The sequence below is a fragment of the Dasypus novemcinctus genome, chromosome 18 (genome assembly GCF_030445035.2).
Source record: "Dasypus novemcinctus isolate mDasNov1 chromosome 18, mDasNov1.1.hap2, whole genome shotgun sequence".
Taxonomy (NCBI): Eukaryota; Metazoa; Chordata; class Mammalia; order Cingulata; family Dasypodidae; genus Dasypus; species Dasypus novemcinctus.
Window position 1 is genome coordinate 18,937,323 of NC_080690.1, and position 13,522 is coordinate 18,950,844.

Below are 13,522 nucleotides of genomic sequence, written 5' to 3' on the forward strand. Positions count from 1 at the left end.
GGGAGCTTTGGTAATGCTGGGCCTGAGAACTACAGCTGGAGTTGGATAGCAGTTGCCCCTTAGGCTGAGCACGTGTTTTTCACAATCTCTACCTCTCCCTATTGGGTACCAGACCCACTTAGCTTACATATATTCTTTGATCAATCCATACAGCCACCCCAGGGATCAACTTCCTTCCTCCCTCCCTCTTTTCTCTTCCCCTCCCTCCCCTCCGCTCCCTTCCCTTTCTTTTTGTTTCTTTCCTTTCTTGTCCTCCTCTACCTTTTTCCTCCTCCCCCTCCTCCTCTACCTCTACCTCTTCTTCCTCTTCCCTTCCTTGGTCTTATTTCTCCCATGCCAAGGAAGGACATCTCTGGGGGCACTTCTTTGCCACACATCACTCTCTGCCTTGTTCTCCGAGTGGTCTGACTCTTTGGGTTTCCTCATGAGCCTTTCTAAACTACCTAAGACAATTCTGAGGGTGGAGGAAATAGATGTTTCCCTCTGGGAATCCTGACTATGTTTGTTCAATGGATTCTATAATACTTAGTGATTTGCATACTAGTGTAGCTAGAAGGTCTTGAAACGGCATAAGCCTTCTGGCTACTAGATAATTCTGTTGCTTAACAAACCATAACAGCTCTGATTACATGGAGAATACCAGCAGTAAATGGCTTGAAAATGATTTTACCGTTTTCTATTTTGGAAACTCACATGTAGAAAAATTACGGAGCTATTCTGAAAATTTTTTTTGCCTTCCAAATATAAAAATCACTATTTAGACTTTGATATTTCCACATTTTAAAATGTCAGAAGAGCTAATGATACCCGACTATATTTTATTGACACCTAAACTGGAGAAATCCATCCAAAGCCACCTGGACAAAGTAGACAGTGGTAGGTATTTCTAAGCCTCTAGCATGCCCCTTTCTTTTTCCGTGTCATAGTAGTTTTTAGACCCACCTCTCATTGACTACAATTTCACAGCAAGGCTCAGGAGTTGTAAACCTAGGACGAGTGCGATGTAGATGGCAATGTGTAGTGTGGGAGTTGAGATATATACTAGGGTTCCCAAACTCAGTAATGAAATCATCCTGAGACTTCTCATGCCAGGATTCAGCTAGCTGCAAGTCTGTCCTGCTTGCCTTCTAAGGAGATTAAGAACGGACATTTTATTTTGTTTCCGTTTCAGTTTATTTGAAGGTTTTATGATATCTGGTTGAGTAGTTCGTGGGACTTCCATAAAAACTTGCTGCTTTTTAAAATGGCAAATTGTTTTTATTTGCTGCTTTTAGGTTGCCCAGTGACCTTTGGGTATACTAGGCAGCTTTAAATTATAATTAAAATAATAACCATGGTCCTAAAACAATAATAGATGTTGAATTATAAAAATGCCAAATTAGGATATCCAGAAAATCTCTTTGAAGGAAACCAGTGTGAGCATGGATTTTTAAAAGTTCTCTTTATGGCAACATGAACTGAGGAAACTTCTCCCTAATAGCAGCCTTGTTATTAATTTTTGTTTTGTTTTGTTTTCCTACAAGGCTACTCAATGTTTTACTTTTTGTGTTTGCTGGACTTGAGAGGTGTCGGGGGTGAGGGCGTTGTTTAGTTGACCTTCTTACAATTTTATAGATTGGAGAAAATGATGAAATCTGCTTGTCATCTGAGAAAATCCTTATATTATACTGATTTCTTGACTCCCCCAAAATGACAATTTCTAAAGTCCTTAGGAACAAGCAGTAGAAGCTGATACTGGGTTTCACTGGATGCCAAACCTTCGGAGTGCTCTTATTTTTTTTTTTTTAAGGAGTTATCAGGGATTGAACCTGGGACCTCATACATGGGAGCAGGTGCTCAACCACTGAGCTATATCCTCCACTCCTCCTCAGAGTGCTTTTGAGGTCCTCTAAGACATATATCTGCATCCCTCCATTGTGGGCAGCTGCGGGCCTCCGGGAGGGTCGACGCGGATGGCTGGGCGAGCTCTCCGGACGGGGGCTGCCCCACGGTCAAAGGAGAGGAGGGGGGTCGGCACGAAGCCGTTGGGCCCTCGCTCTCTCCGCTCAGGTACGGGGGACGCGCGGTGCAAGCAAAAACACCACGGAGACGAGGTCTGGGCACAAGTCTGCTTTATTGTAGAAGGGGACATGGTTTTATAGGGTCTAGGGATACGTAAAGGGACTTGATTGGTGCTGGCGGGTGCTGTTGCTTGCGTAGACGGTTACTGGACAGTAGGCGGTTACTGGACAGTAGGCGGTTACTGGACAGTAAGCTGGCTAAGGGGTTAGGAGCAAGGGAGGGGAAGGGGAAAGTGTGGGCTGTCTAGATAATGGCTAGGCGGAAGACGGAGAAGGAGAGAAGGAGGGGCAGCGCCGGCTGCCAATACTGGGCGGGAAGGAGACGGGGACACTCCATCTGTCATCTTAGGTCATCTTCCTCTCTCACTCAACTGTTCTTTTTTTTTTTTTAAAGATTTATTTTTTATTTATTTCCCTCCCCTCCCCCCCCAACTTGTCTGCTCTCTGTGTCCATTTGCTGTTCTCCTGTGTCTGCCTGTATTCTTGTTAGTGGCACCAGGAACCTGTGTCTCTTTTTGTTGCGTCATCTTGCTGCGTCAACTCTCTGTGTGTGCGGTGCCACTCCTGGACAGGCTGTGCTTTCTTTGTGTGGGGCAGCTCTCCTTATGGGGTGCATTCCTTGCACGTGGGGGCCCCCCTATGTGGAGGACACCGCTGTGTGGCACGGCATTCCTTGTGCACGCACATCAGCACTGCATGTGGGCCAGCTCACCACACAGGTCAGGGAGCCCTGGGTTTGAACCCTGGACCTTCCATGTGGTAGGTGGACGCTCTATCTGTTGAGCCAAATCCGATTCCCTCAACTGTTCTTTTTTTTTTTTTTTTTTTTTAAGATTTATTTATTTATTTCTCTCCCCTTCCCCCCCGCCCCAGTTTTCTGTTCTCTGTGTCTATTTGCTGTGTGTTCTTCTTTGTCTGCTTCTGTTGTTGTCAGCGGCACGGGAATCTGTGTTTCTTTTTCTTATGTCATCTTGTGTGTCAGCTCTCCGTGTGTGCAACTCCATTCCTGGGCAGGCTGCACTTTCTTTCGTGCTGGGCGGCTCTCCTTATGGGGCGCACTCCTTGTGCATGGGGCTCCCCTACGTGGGGACACCCTCGCGTGGCACAGCACTCCTTGCGCGCATCAGCACTGCACATGGGCCAGCTCCACACGGGTCAAGGAGGCCCAGGGTTTGAACCGTGGACCTCCTGTGTGGTAGACAGACGCCCTAACCACTGGGCCAAGTCTGCTTCCCCCTCAAAAGTTCTTAAATGACAACGTCTAGTGGGAGATTTTCTTGTGAAAGCTTATGAGAATTTGTCTAAAGGCAAATTAAAACACTGCAATGTAATTACTCACCTCACTGCTTGGCTGGCCCCAGTGTCTACTTTTACCCAAAAGAGTTAATCAACCTTTGGGTCCCCTATGGAGAAAATCAACCAGAAAGAAAACTCACCCCAAAGAAGATGGAATCCCCTGATAGATGGTCAGGTTAGGGGATGAAGTGCGACCCAACTGGCCACAGAGTGGGCTGGTACAATGTACGATTGCTTCAAAGGGCAGGACAAAAGGTGTAGGAGATGAAGTAGATGCTTGTTTTCTTTTACTTCTCCTAGTACTTCTCATCATGATGTGTAATCTCAGGGATATGAAAATTCACCTTCTCTCACCATCAACTGTCTATGGATGAATGGATTTGGGTTTCTGCAATCGTTCCAGGTTACTGCCATTTGTAGGGGATTAAAGAAATGATGGTACATCCAAACACAGGAATTCAATGCAACTGTGGAAAAGGAACATGCAAATCTGCAATTCACTGACATGGTATATTGTTGTGGGTAGCATATATTAATATGATGCCACTTACATAAAATGATACACATATATGCATATGTATGTATAAAAGACAAACAGATGGTATAGTCCAGGTAAATAGTGTTTCCTTCTGGGTGGTGGAATTTTGGGTGATTTTAATTTTCTTTATACTTTTATAAATTGCTTGCATGTTTCAAGATATCATATATTACCTTTATAATCATAAAAAAAGGTTACAGTTAGGTTGATTTTTAAAAGAAAAAAAAAAAAAAGGAGAGCAGCCTTAGTTAACAGTATATGAGTTTCTGTAGGGCTCTGTTAGAGTCTCCAAACCCAAAAATGACCTAAGGAACAGTATCTTGGGGAAGAGTTTGGCCAGGTCATGATGGGGATAAGGGTGATGCTCCAACTCTTTATTTCCTGGTTCCCACAGTCTAAGATGATACTCATTTCCACTGGAACTTGTTGTTCCCCAATGTGATGGTTTGAAGCTGTATGTACCCCAGAAAAGCATGTTCTTAAAGATAATCCATGCCTGTGGGTGTGGACTCATTATAAGTAGGATCTTTTGGTGAGTAGGATCTCAACTTGAGAAGTAATCCACCTCATTCAGGGTGGATCTTAATCCTCTTACTGGAGTCCTTATAAGAGAATGAAATTAAGAAAAAAAGAGAAAGCCAATAAGCGATAAGCTGAAAGCAATGAAATCCAGAAGAGAAGGGAGAGACCAGCAGACACCACCATATGCCCGGCCTTGTGGCAGAGGAGTTTGGGATCGCTGGCAGCCAGTCTTTGGGAAGAAAGCATCACCTGATGATACCTTGATTTGGTCATTTTTTCTCAGCCTCAAAACTGTAAGCTTGTAAGTTAATAAATTCCCATTGTAAAAGCCGGCCCATATCTGGTATGTTGCTTTCAGTAGCCTAGCAAACTAGAACACCCGCTAAACCAAGGTGATTCCTCAGATCAACACTTTCAGTTCATTCTCATTTTAGCTTTGTAAGGCAGAGGGGAGTATGGACTATGAAGAAGAGTTTCTTAATCTGGGACTTGAAACATCAGGTGGCAATGGGACGCAAATAAAACCAAGTTCGCCCTTGACCTCTCCATTCAGCACTTCTTCCTCTAACCCATAGTGCTTTACTTTTAGAAATGAAATGGAAAAGGATTAAAATAATCTTAAAAACCCAGGAAATAGAATAGAAACCTTCTGAATCTTTGTGCTTTGGGATGTTCAAGAGTTGGATTAAATCTGGCTATGAGGAATGCTAAGAGAAACGTTTTTGGACCTAGGATGGTCATCAATGGTGACAATTCATCCTGATGCTGCTGAGAAGTTTGGAGAGTGGAATAACAGTCTCAGTTCACTATTATCTGTGGGAAACAAAGGCATGTGTTAACCTGACTAGGTCTCAGCCATGTTGTACGGAAAATGAATGGGGAGAGCAATAGGGGTCTTCCTGGCTCCAAGGACTTATTTGGAGGATCAAGTGACCTAATAGACATGGAAACCCTTCTTTCTTTGACTTCTCCCTGACCTTCTCAAGATTTGGTTGTCTTGACCCCTATCCTTATAATATACTATCACTTATACTGCTATTCTGGATATTCTTGCTTCCCTGGCAAGACTGTGAAGAATGGAGTCAAGAACGATTGTGGGGAATCAGATTTGGCTCAACGGATAGAGCATCTGCCTACCACATGAAAGGTCCAGGGTTCAAACTCAGGGCCTCCTGACCCGTGTGATGAGCTGGCCCACGCGTAGTGCTGATGCGCGCAAGGAGTGTCGTGCCATGCAGGGGTGTCCCCTGAATAGGGGAGCCCCATGCACAAGGAGTGTGCCCCGAAAGGAGAGCTGCCCAGTGCAAGAAAAGTGCAGCCTGCCCAGGAGTGGCACCGCACACACGGAGAGCTGATGCAGCAAGATGATGCAACAAAGAGACACAGATTCACGGTGCCGCTAACAAGAATATAAGCAGACACAGAAGAGCACACAGTGAATGGACACAGCAGACAACTGGGGTTGGGGGTGGGGAGGGCAAAGAAGGGGAGAGAAAAAAAATCTTAAAAAAAAACAAAACAAAAAAGAATGATTGTGGTTTAGGGAAGCAGATATAGCTCTAGTGGTTGAGCACCTGCTTCCCACACACAAGGTCTTTTGTTCAATCCCCACTATCTCCAGGGGAAAAAAAAGGATACTTGTGCTTCAATGCAATGTCATCCCCAGGATGTAGCACAGCACTCAGCACACTTTTTTTTTTTTTCGGATAACTCTTTATGTTCTTTTTTTTTTTTATTTATCATTTTAAAAATTAATTTCTCTCCCTTTCTCCCCCTTCCCCCCCATTGTCTGTGTCCATTTCCTGTGTGTTCTTTCTGTGTCCGCTTGTATCCTTGTCAGTGGCACTGGGAACCTGTGTCTCTTTTTGTTGCATCATCTTGCTGCGTCAGCTCTCCGTGTCGGCGGTGCCACTCCTGGGGAGGCTGCATTTTTTTCACACAGGGCAGCTCTCCTTACAGGGCGCCCTCCTTGTGCATGGGGCTCCTCTCTGTGGGGAACACCCCTGCGTGGCATGGCACTCCTTGTGCACATCAGCACTGTGCATGGGCCAGCTCACCACACAGGTCAGGAGGCCCTGGGTTTGAACCCTGGACTTCCCATGTGGTAGGCAGATGCGCTATCAGTTGAGCCGAATCTGCTTCCCATCAGCACACTATTTTTCAGTAAATGTTTGTTGACTGGGTGCATGGTTAAAAAGTCTGGAGAGCTCAACCAACTCGAAGTGTTAGAAATTGCTACCAGGAAACTCACGGAAGTAGTTCATCTTACTGTACAACGTATAACTTGCTACCCCTTTAAAAAACCCACTTTTTCTCTCTAAGATTGTTAGAGCCCATGGAATACCAATGATAATTGCTGACATTGGAGTGATCACTTTATGCCAAGCACTGTGAGAAGCCCTTTACATGAATTTTTTCATCTAATCCTACAACCCCCCTTTGAGGTAGGTACCGTTATTGTCCCAGTTTTTCAGATAATGACTCTGAGGCTCAGCAGGTAGTCTGCCCAGGGTGCAAAGATAATCAGGCTTGAAGCCACTTCCGACCACTCTGTACACTGCGTGTCTGGAGCAGTTTGAAGCAAAGAGCAGGCTGGTTCATTTTCATCATAACTTGGGACTTGGATAGGGTTAGCATCTTCCACACACTCTTTCATCCAGCCTGTGTTCAGCAGGTGAAATTGAACAAGGCCATAACGCAGGCTTGTAGCAGCTGCATTTTGTCCCTCTACCGTCGGACAACATTGGTTCACCTTTGGAGCAGCATTGGCTCAAATGTAGTCCTTCCCTTTGTTTCTTAGAGATGCCCATTTCCTTTTGCTTCCCTCTCCGTTTCCTCTTAACCAGCTGAGTGACAGAAACTCAATGCTGACCACTTCATTAGCCAATGACCTTGTCCCTCTGGCCTTCTGCCTCTCTAGTTCTCCTGGGCAGGTTGTCTTACGTCATAAGTCCTTGTTAAAGGTCAGGGCCTTCGAGCCATCAGCACCGGGCATGTTGTTTTAATATATATCTAGAGAAATCAGGCCTGTCAGATCACATTAGGCCCTATTTATGGACTGCACGCCAGCACCTGCAGTGGAGATGAGCTACTACCTTGGAAATACAGTCAGAGCTAGTTACCAGTGAGGACGGAGGGGGGATTATATTCCCCTGGTCATCTGTTTCTCCCCTCATTGGCAGGGCTCCCCCTTCCTGTATGGGGAAAACCCTCAAACAGTCTATCCAGTAAAGGACAAGTTTAAGAGATCTAGTGCCTTCCTAAAACCTGATGGATTGATGAGCCCCAGAGGGTGGCTGTGGTGTGGGGTCTGTCGGTTGCACAGGGGCCCGTGGGGAGCTGGCACATTGCTCCTGCTGGTTGTCGGTACAGGAAGAAGATGATAAAGTCAACAGCTGCCGTTTGTTGAGTGCCACTTGGTGCAAGGCACAATGCTGAGTATTTTACACATGTGAGTGAGTTTGAGTTTCATAAAACCCCTGCAAGGTCGATACTAGCAGCGTCTCCCTCATATGGATAAAGTAGTTGGGGTGTAGAAGGGCCCAGTGATTTGCGGTGGGGTGGGGCTGACGCCCCAGCCGCTCAGGACCACCAGGTCCTGGCGATTCTGCCGTGCTACCACTTGGTCTGTCCTTTGGGGTGGGCTCTCAGGGAGCGGTTGGAGAGAAACTTTGGAGGGGCCCCAAACATCTCATTGATTCAAAGGAAGATTTGTTTAAAAACTGAGTCTGGGAATAAGCGAACCCTTTTTTTGCTTCTCCAGGATAGGTTTTAAGTTCATTCCTACATCCCGTGGGAGTCTGGCTGGATAGATCCCTTGACAGAGGTTCAAAATAGCCCTCGTAGTCTATTTTTAAGGAAAATGTGATGTCAGAAAATGAGGCAAGAATGCTCACCAAGAAAAGAAGAGTACACACGAGGCTGGAGAACAAGGGAAACTTCCGAAGAGGACTTATCCAGGAAATGCCCGGAGAGGAGGGGCCTGGGAATATTAACAGAGACGAAAGCTGACAAAGGTGGGAAAGAACTGCTTTTTACTTGGACACCATATTTCTATCATATTCCTTGTGTCTCAGCTGGGGAAGGTAAATGCTGTCATCCTGCAGCAAGTCACCTTTCTAACTAGAGAAATTTGGCCTGAAAAATGCACACGGAAATGCCTGCTCACCTCTTTCCTGGCACCTTAAGGCGTAATGCAGAGGTGTCTCCTAACACTGCAATTTTCTTTGAACTGTTGGCTTTGTTCGCCTTGCTTGTCTGGCGGGTTAGTCTTTTTGACTGCATTAACTCTCCTGGTATAACATTTTCTTTCATTGGAAACACGAAGGCTGGACTTACCTTTCTGACTTTGGTAAAGCTGGACACCATCCAACTGGGCGAGGCCAGACTTCTGGAGGCTGTAAATTATACTTTCTGAACTAAGGAAGGGAAGAAAGGACAAAAACAGTGTTGGGGAGATGGTCGGCCAAGCTTTGTAGACCAAGTGGTGAATGAACATGATACCCTCAACCCCACCCCATCCTTCTCCACCCTTATTTTTCTTGGATAAGATGTTTATCAAGGGGCAGAGTTGATTAAAGTCGTCCCCATATAGGCCAATGTCCCAAGCAAACGACACGGCTACCTTTATCCAAGCGTGTCGGCAATGCTGCAAGAAAGCACATTTTCCTTTAACTGAAAAGGGAGTCTTTAAAAATGCAACTCAGGGCGGCCAACCTCCGGATGGCATCTGATATTAATTAGAAATTATAAAACTCTCCAAGACGAACTCAAGAAATACTGGTAGAGGCATCAGAGCAAGAGTGAGGAAAACTGAAAGTGAAATCCTGGACTGACTTAAAGTTAACTGCAGTCCCTGCATTTCTCCCCAGCCAAGACGTTTCTGCCTGTCCATCCCGAGGAAGGGATTCAAATGGTGTTAACTACTGAGCACTTGCCTCGCTTTCCATTCCCCTTTCCCTGGGTAGCTGCGGTGAGCTGGCTGCCGAGATGCAGCCCTGAAACTATCCATCAAGTCTAAGGAAGAGAGAGTTAGAAAGACAAACATTATCTGGGATCAATATCTTTACAAATCCAAAGGAAACCCCAGCTCCCGAAGGGTTAAGCCAGGGAAGGAAAAGCCATCAGGCTGTTTAGTGAGCTAATGTTTTTATTGATGGAGGGAGGCCTTTGAGTCCCTAACAGGAAAAGCGGGGAAAGTGGCAGATTGTTTGGCTGGAGAGAAAGGAGAAGAGGAGAAACATTACAATCCACGATCTTTCCTATCCCCTGGATTCAAACCCCTGAAATCTAATGTGGGAGACATCCCGTAACCTTGAAGAATATCCAACCCAAGGTGTTTTCCTCTCCTCTATCCCCCCTCCCCATGTGGAATCCACATCTCCCCTAACAACTTTGCTATAATGCACATCGCAGGCTAATGTCTGCTCTGAGGAGCACATCTTAATTTAACAACTGTGTTATAAAGCACATCTCAAGCTAACATTCCTAGTATAATCCATATTTCAGCCTAACTACCCTGGCATAACACTTCAATCTAATTCCTCTACTGTAAAGTACATCGCAAGCTAACACCCTCATATAATGTACAGCTCAGTCCATTATTTTGCATTTTGCAAGCCATATTTTGATATGTCTTTTCCATTAAGGGGCAGAACTGTCTGGAGACAACAGCTATCTCTGTGGTGAAAGCTCCCATGGTTCCTACACCGTCCTTTGGTGACAGGCTGCTGATGGATATGCCTCTGAACTTTCACCTTTGCCATCTTGAGTTCAACTCTGGCTTGTTTCTATACTTCCAGCCTTAAGCCTCCTGTTGGGAGCAGGGGCGACCAGAGAGCCCTGCTCTGTCGTTCACAGAAGGCTCGGTCCTGATGGACCTTCTCTCATGCTAACCCGGTGGGGCAGGCCACTTCAAATGATCAGAGTCTACCTCAGGAGAGGGCTGTCTGAGGTCAATGTCAGGGTCAGGGGTCAGGGTGTAGCGGCTGGCTAATAGAGTGTACGCTAACACTGTTGTCAAATTGCTGGACAATGCCTGCCTCCTGCTGACGACCTTGCCCTAGGGGAGGGGGCCATTGGCTTTATTGGAAACCTGCCAGTCTCAGAGGTGACGGAAGTGGCTGATCACAGCTGAGGACTTTGATTGTTGATGGAGAGCCAGGTCTGTGGTTGGTCCCAACCGAAAGGCCGGCAGAGCTGCTTATTGATGGCTGAATTTTCCATATGTGATGGATTTCTCTTCTGTTTCAACAGCTAGGTTACTGTTCAGTGGTGGAGGCAGACTGCGGTGGCTGTTGGACATGGATTTTTCTGGAGCTGAGAGCCACTAGAGGCGATACTCTCACTGACTCCTGGAATGGCTTCCACCACCTATTGCCAGATGGATGGGACTGACTGGTTCTTGAAAGGACACTAATCAAGAGTGAATGGAAAGAGATAGAAGACATTCTTCCTTATGTGGCTTCAAGTCTGAGGCATTTGGGGGAGCTTAACAGGAATACTCCAGTTACCAATATCCCAGCCTCAGCGTTTTAACCCATTATGTGCAGGATGGAGAAATTAAATCCTTTCCCTACTGGTGGCATATAAACAGGCTGCTGGTGCTATTTAATACTTGAAGCAAAAGGAGATTGTTGAAGACTTAGAATTCCAAAATTTCTGAACATAGTATGAATTCAAGAACGATGAGTACAGAGGTAGATTTGGAAAGGAAGCCAAAGGATAGAGATAAAAAAATCCCTATGTGTAAAACACAATCGGATCATGGAGCATCACCAGCTAAATACAAGTCCCCAGTGCAGTCTGCCAAGAAAGACAATAAAGGACCAGGAAGCATAGATGGGAGAACAACTGACTGAAATTGCAAGGTTACGAAGTGAACTTGAATTGTTTTTCCCGGAGGAAAAAAAGGCAAAGGTTGATTTATCAATGACCTTCCATTTTATCACCTGACAGGACAAGAAAAGTGGCATTAAGCCATGTCAAAGTGGTGGGATGGCGTATAGTGGGATTTTGGCTTGACTTTAGTTAGTATTGTAGGTCACCTGCAGCATGCAGATTCTTTAAGTCTCAGATTCTTCTGTTAAATGGGATCACACCATCCACCCTACATGGGCAGAAGGGGGATTAAATCAGATGCAGAACTTAAGGTAGAGTACCTGGCTCCAAGTCCACATTCAATGTACATTAGCTTCCTTTTCTTTCAAAACTGTGGCTTGGGCTTTCTGATGATGGGTTTTAATAAATACGGAGAGGGAAGTGGATGTGGCTCAAGTGGTTGAGCACCTGCTTCCCACACGTGTGTCCTGGGTTTGGTCCCCGGTGCCTCCTAAAAACGAACAACAAACAACAAGAAAACAAATGAAAAAACTAACTCAGGAGAGCCGATGTGGCTCAATGGTTGAGCGCCAGCTTCCCGCATATGGTGTCCCAGGTACAAGCCCCAGCCTGGTACCTCAAAATAAATAAATAAAATAAATAAAAATTAAACAGTGGAGGTTGGATGATATACCTTCTCTTTGTGAGTAAGCAAGACAACTGCCTATTTGTCAAGTTTAGGCAAACAACATTTGAGGACAAGAAGATGACCTAGAACAGACATTAGCAAACATATGACCCAGAGGCCAAATCTGGCCCGCAGTCTGTTTTTGTAAATAAAACTTTATTGGACCACAGCCATGCAATTCATTCACATATTGTCCATGACTGTCTTTGCGCTACAACAGCAGAGATGAGTCGTCGTGAGGGAGACTGTGTGTACGACAAAGCCTGAAATATTTACTATCTGGCCCTTTACAGGACGAGTTCGCTGGTCCCTGACCTACACCAATGGAACACTTTCTCTCTTTAGTTGAAAAACAAAATCTTATGTGGAAATCCAATTTGCAAAGCAGGTTCAAGAAACAAATAGTTCCCCAGGGAGCTGAACCCATCCCTGTTTGGCACAAATATTTATTATTGGTGGAAATGCTGAAACAATCTCCCTGGTTCCATGGAAAATTTGAAAGCTAAGGATTGGATAATTTCTGGATATTTCTTCAAGACCCTGGAGCCTTACTGATCTCTTAAGAGATTAGAAAATGGCATAGCAAATCTGCTATGTCTGGCAAAATTTGGTCTTTTTCACTACTAACCATGTGTCTTTGGTCAGGTTACTTAAAATTGGGGCTAATAGTATTTGCCTCATGGCTTGTTGTCGGTAGTAAGATAACATGTGAAGCACTTGAAATAGGCCCTGGATCATACTTATGTTTAGTAAGTATTAGTTGCTGTTGTAATTATTATTAATAATATTTTTGGCCTTCAATTGTGCTGTGGAGGTCATCTACATATTGTTATAATTATTCCTAAGGATACTTCCTGCCTATTAATTAATTAATTCAGTGGGCCACTCACTCAGCACATGTTTGTGTGCCAAAGTAATCAGTGAACGACCTGAAATCGGTTTGATGCTAGGTGAACATTCTAGTCTCCTCTTGCTCAGTATTTTTGGCAGGTCCCACTGGTGTTTATTGCCCCACATCTTACTTGGAATTTCAGAGTGACACCACTGCTCAAAACAAATTCCCACTACTCCATCTCTGATTGCTCCACAATTAATTTTTCAACTACCAGTTTGGTTTCAATGCCTATGAAGTAATTAGACCTCAAAGGCTCTTCACCAGGATTTTATCCTGTCAGCAAATGTGAAAGAAACAATAATTATTATTTAATATTTATTGGGTGCCTTCATAGTGAAATGCAGATTTGCCAGTGTAACCTGACTCACTGTTGAAGATGACAGCAGCAGCACAGCTAGGGTGTCTTAGGAAGCCTAAAATGGGAGGCTCCAGTTCTCAAATGCTGTCATTTGACAGCATTTGACAGACTGTTCTGTCAAATGGCACATTTTGGGGGTCAAGAGGCTCCTAATTTGTTCTCCCTAAGTGCTCTTTCTACCATTCCACTCTGTCTTTGGGGAGTTGTGTTTTCCATCATTGCCAAGGAAATGATGGAATGGACACAACCACAAAGGCCCCTGGACAAAGACTTGAGGCCCCCTTTGACTTTATCCTTCCATGCCCAAAGACTAGTTCAGGTTACCCAGACCAAGATGCAGAGCTGC

General features: G+C 45.0%; 1 long non-coding RNA gene across 1 annotated transcript in view; it reads left to right on the forward strand.

Moving 5' to 3' along the window:
* LOC105745660 (uncharacterized) overlaps positions 1–13,221 on the forward strand; it is a 31,993-nt gene extending 18,772 nt beyond the window's left edge. Inside the window, exons 2-4 of the long non-coding RNA XR_001118317.4 lie at positions 6,739–6,860; positions 8,180–8,432; positions 10,672–13,221. This is a non-coding gene — a long non-coding RNA (uncharacterized lncRNA). The remainder of the gene's footprint in view (positions 1–6,738; positions 6,861–8,179; positions 8,433–10,671) is intronic.
* The last annotated feature ends 301 nt before the right edge of the window (positions 13,222–13,522 follow it).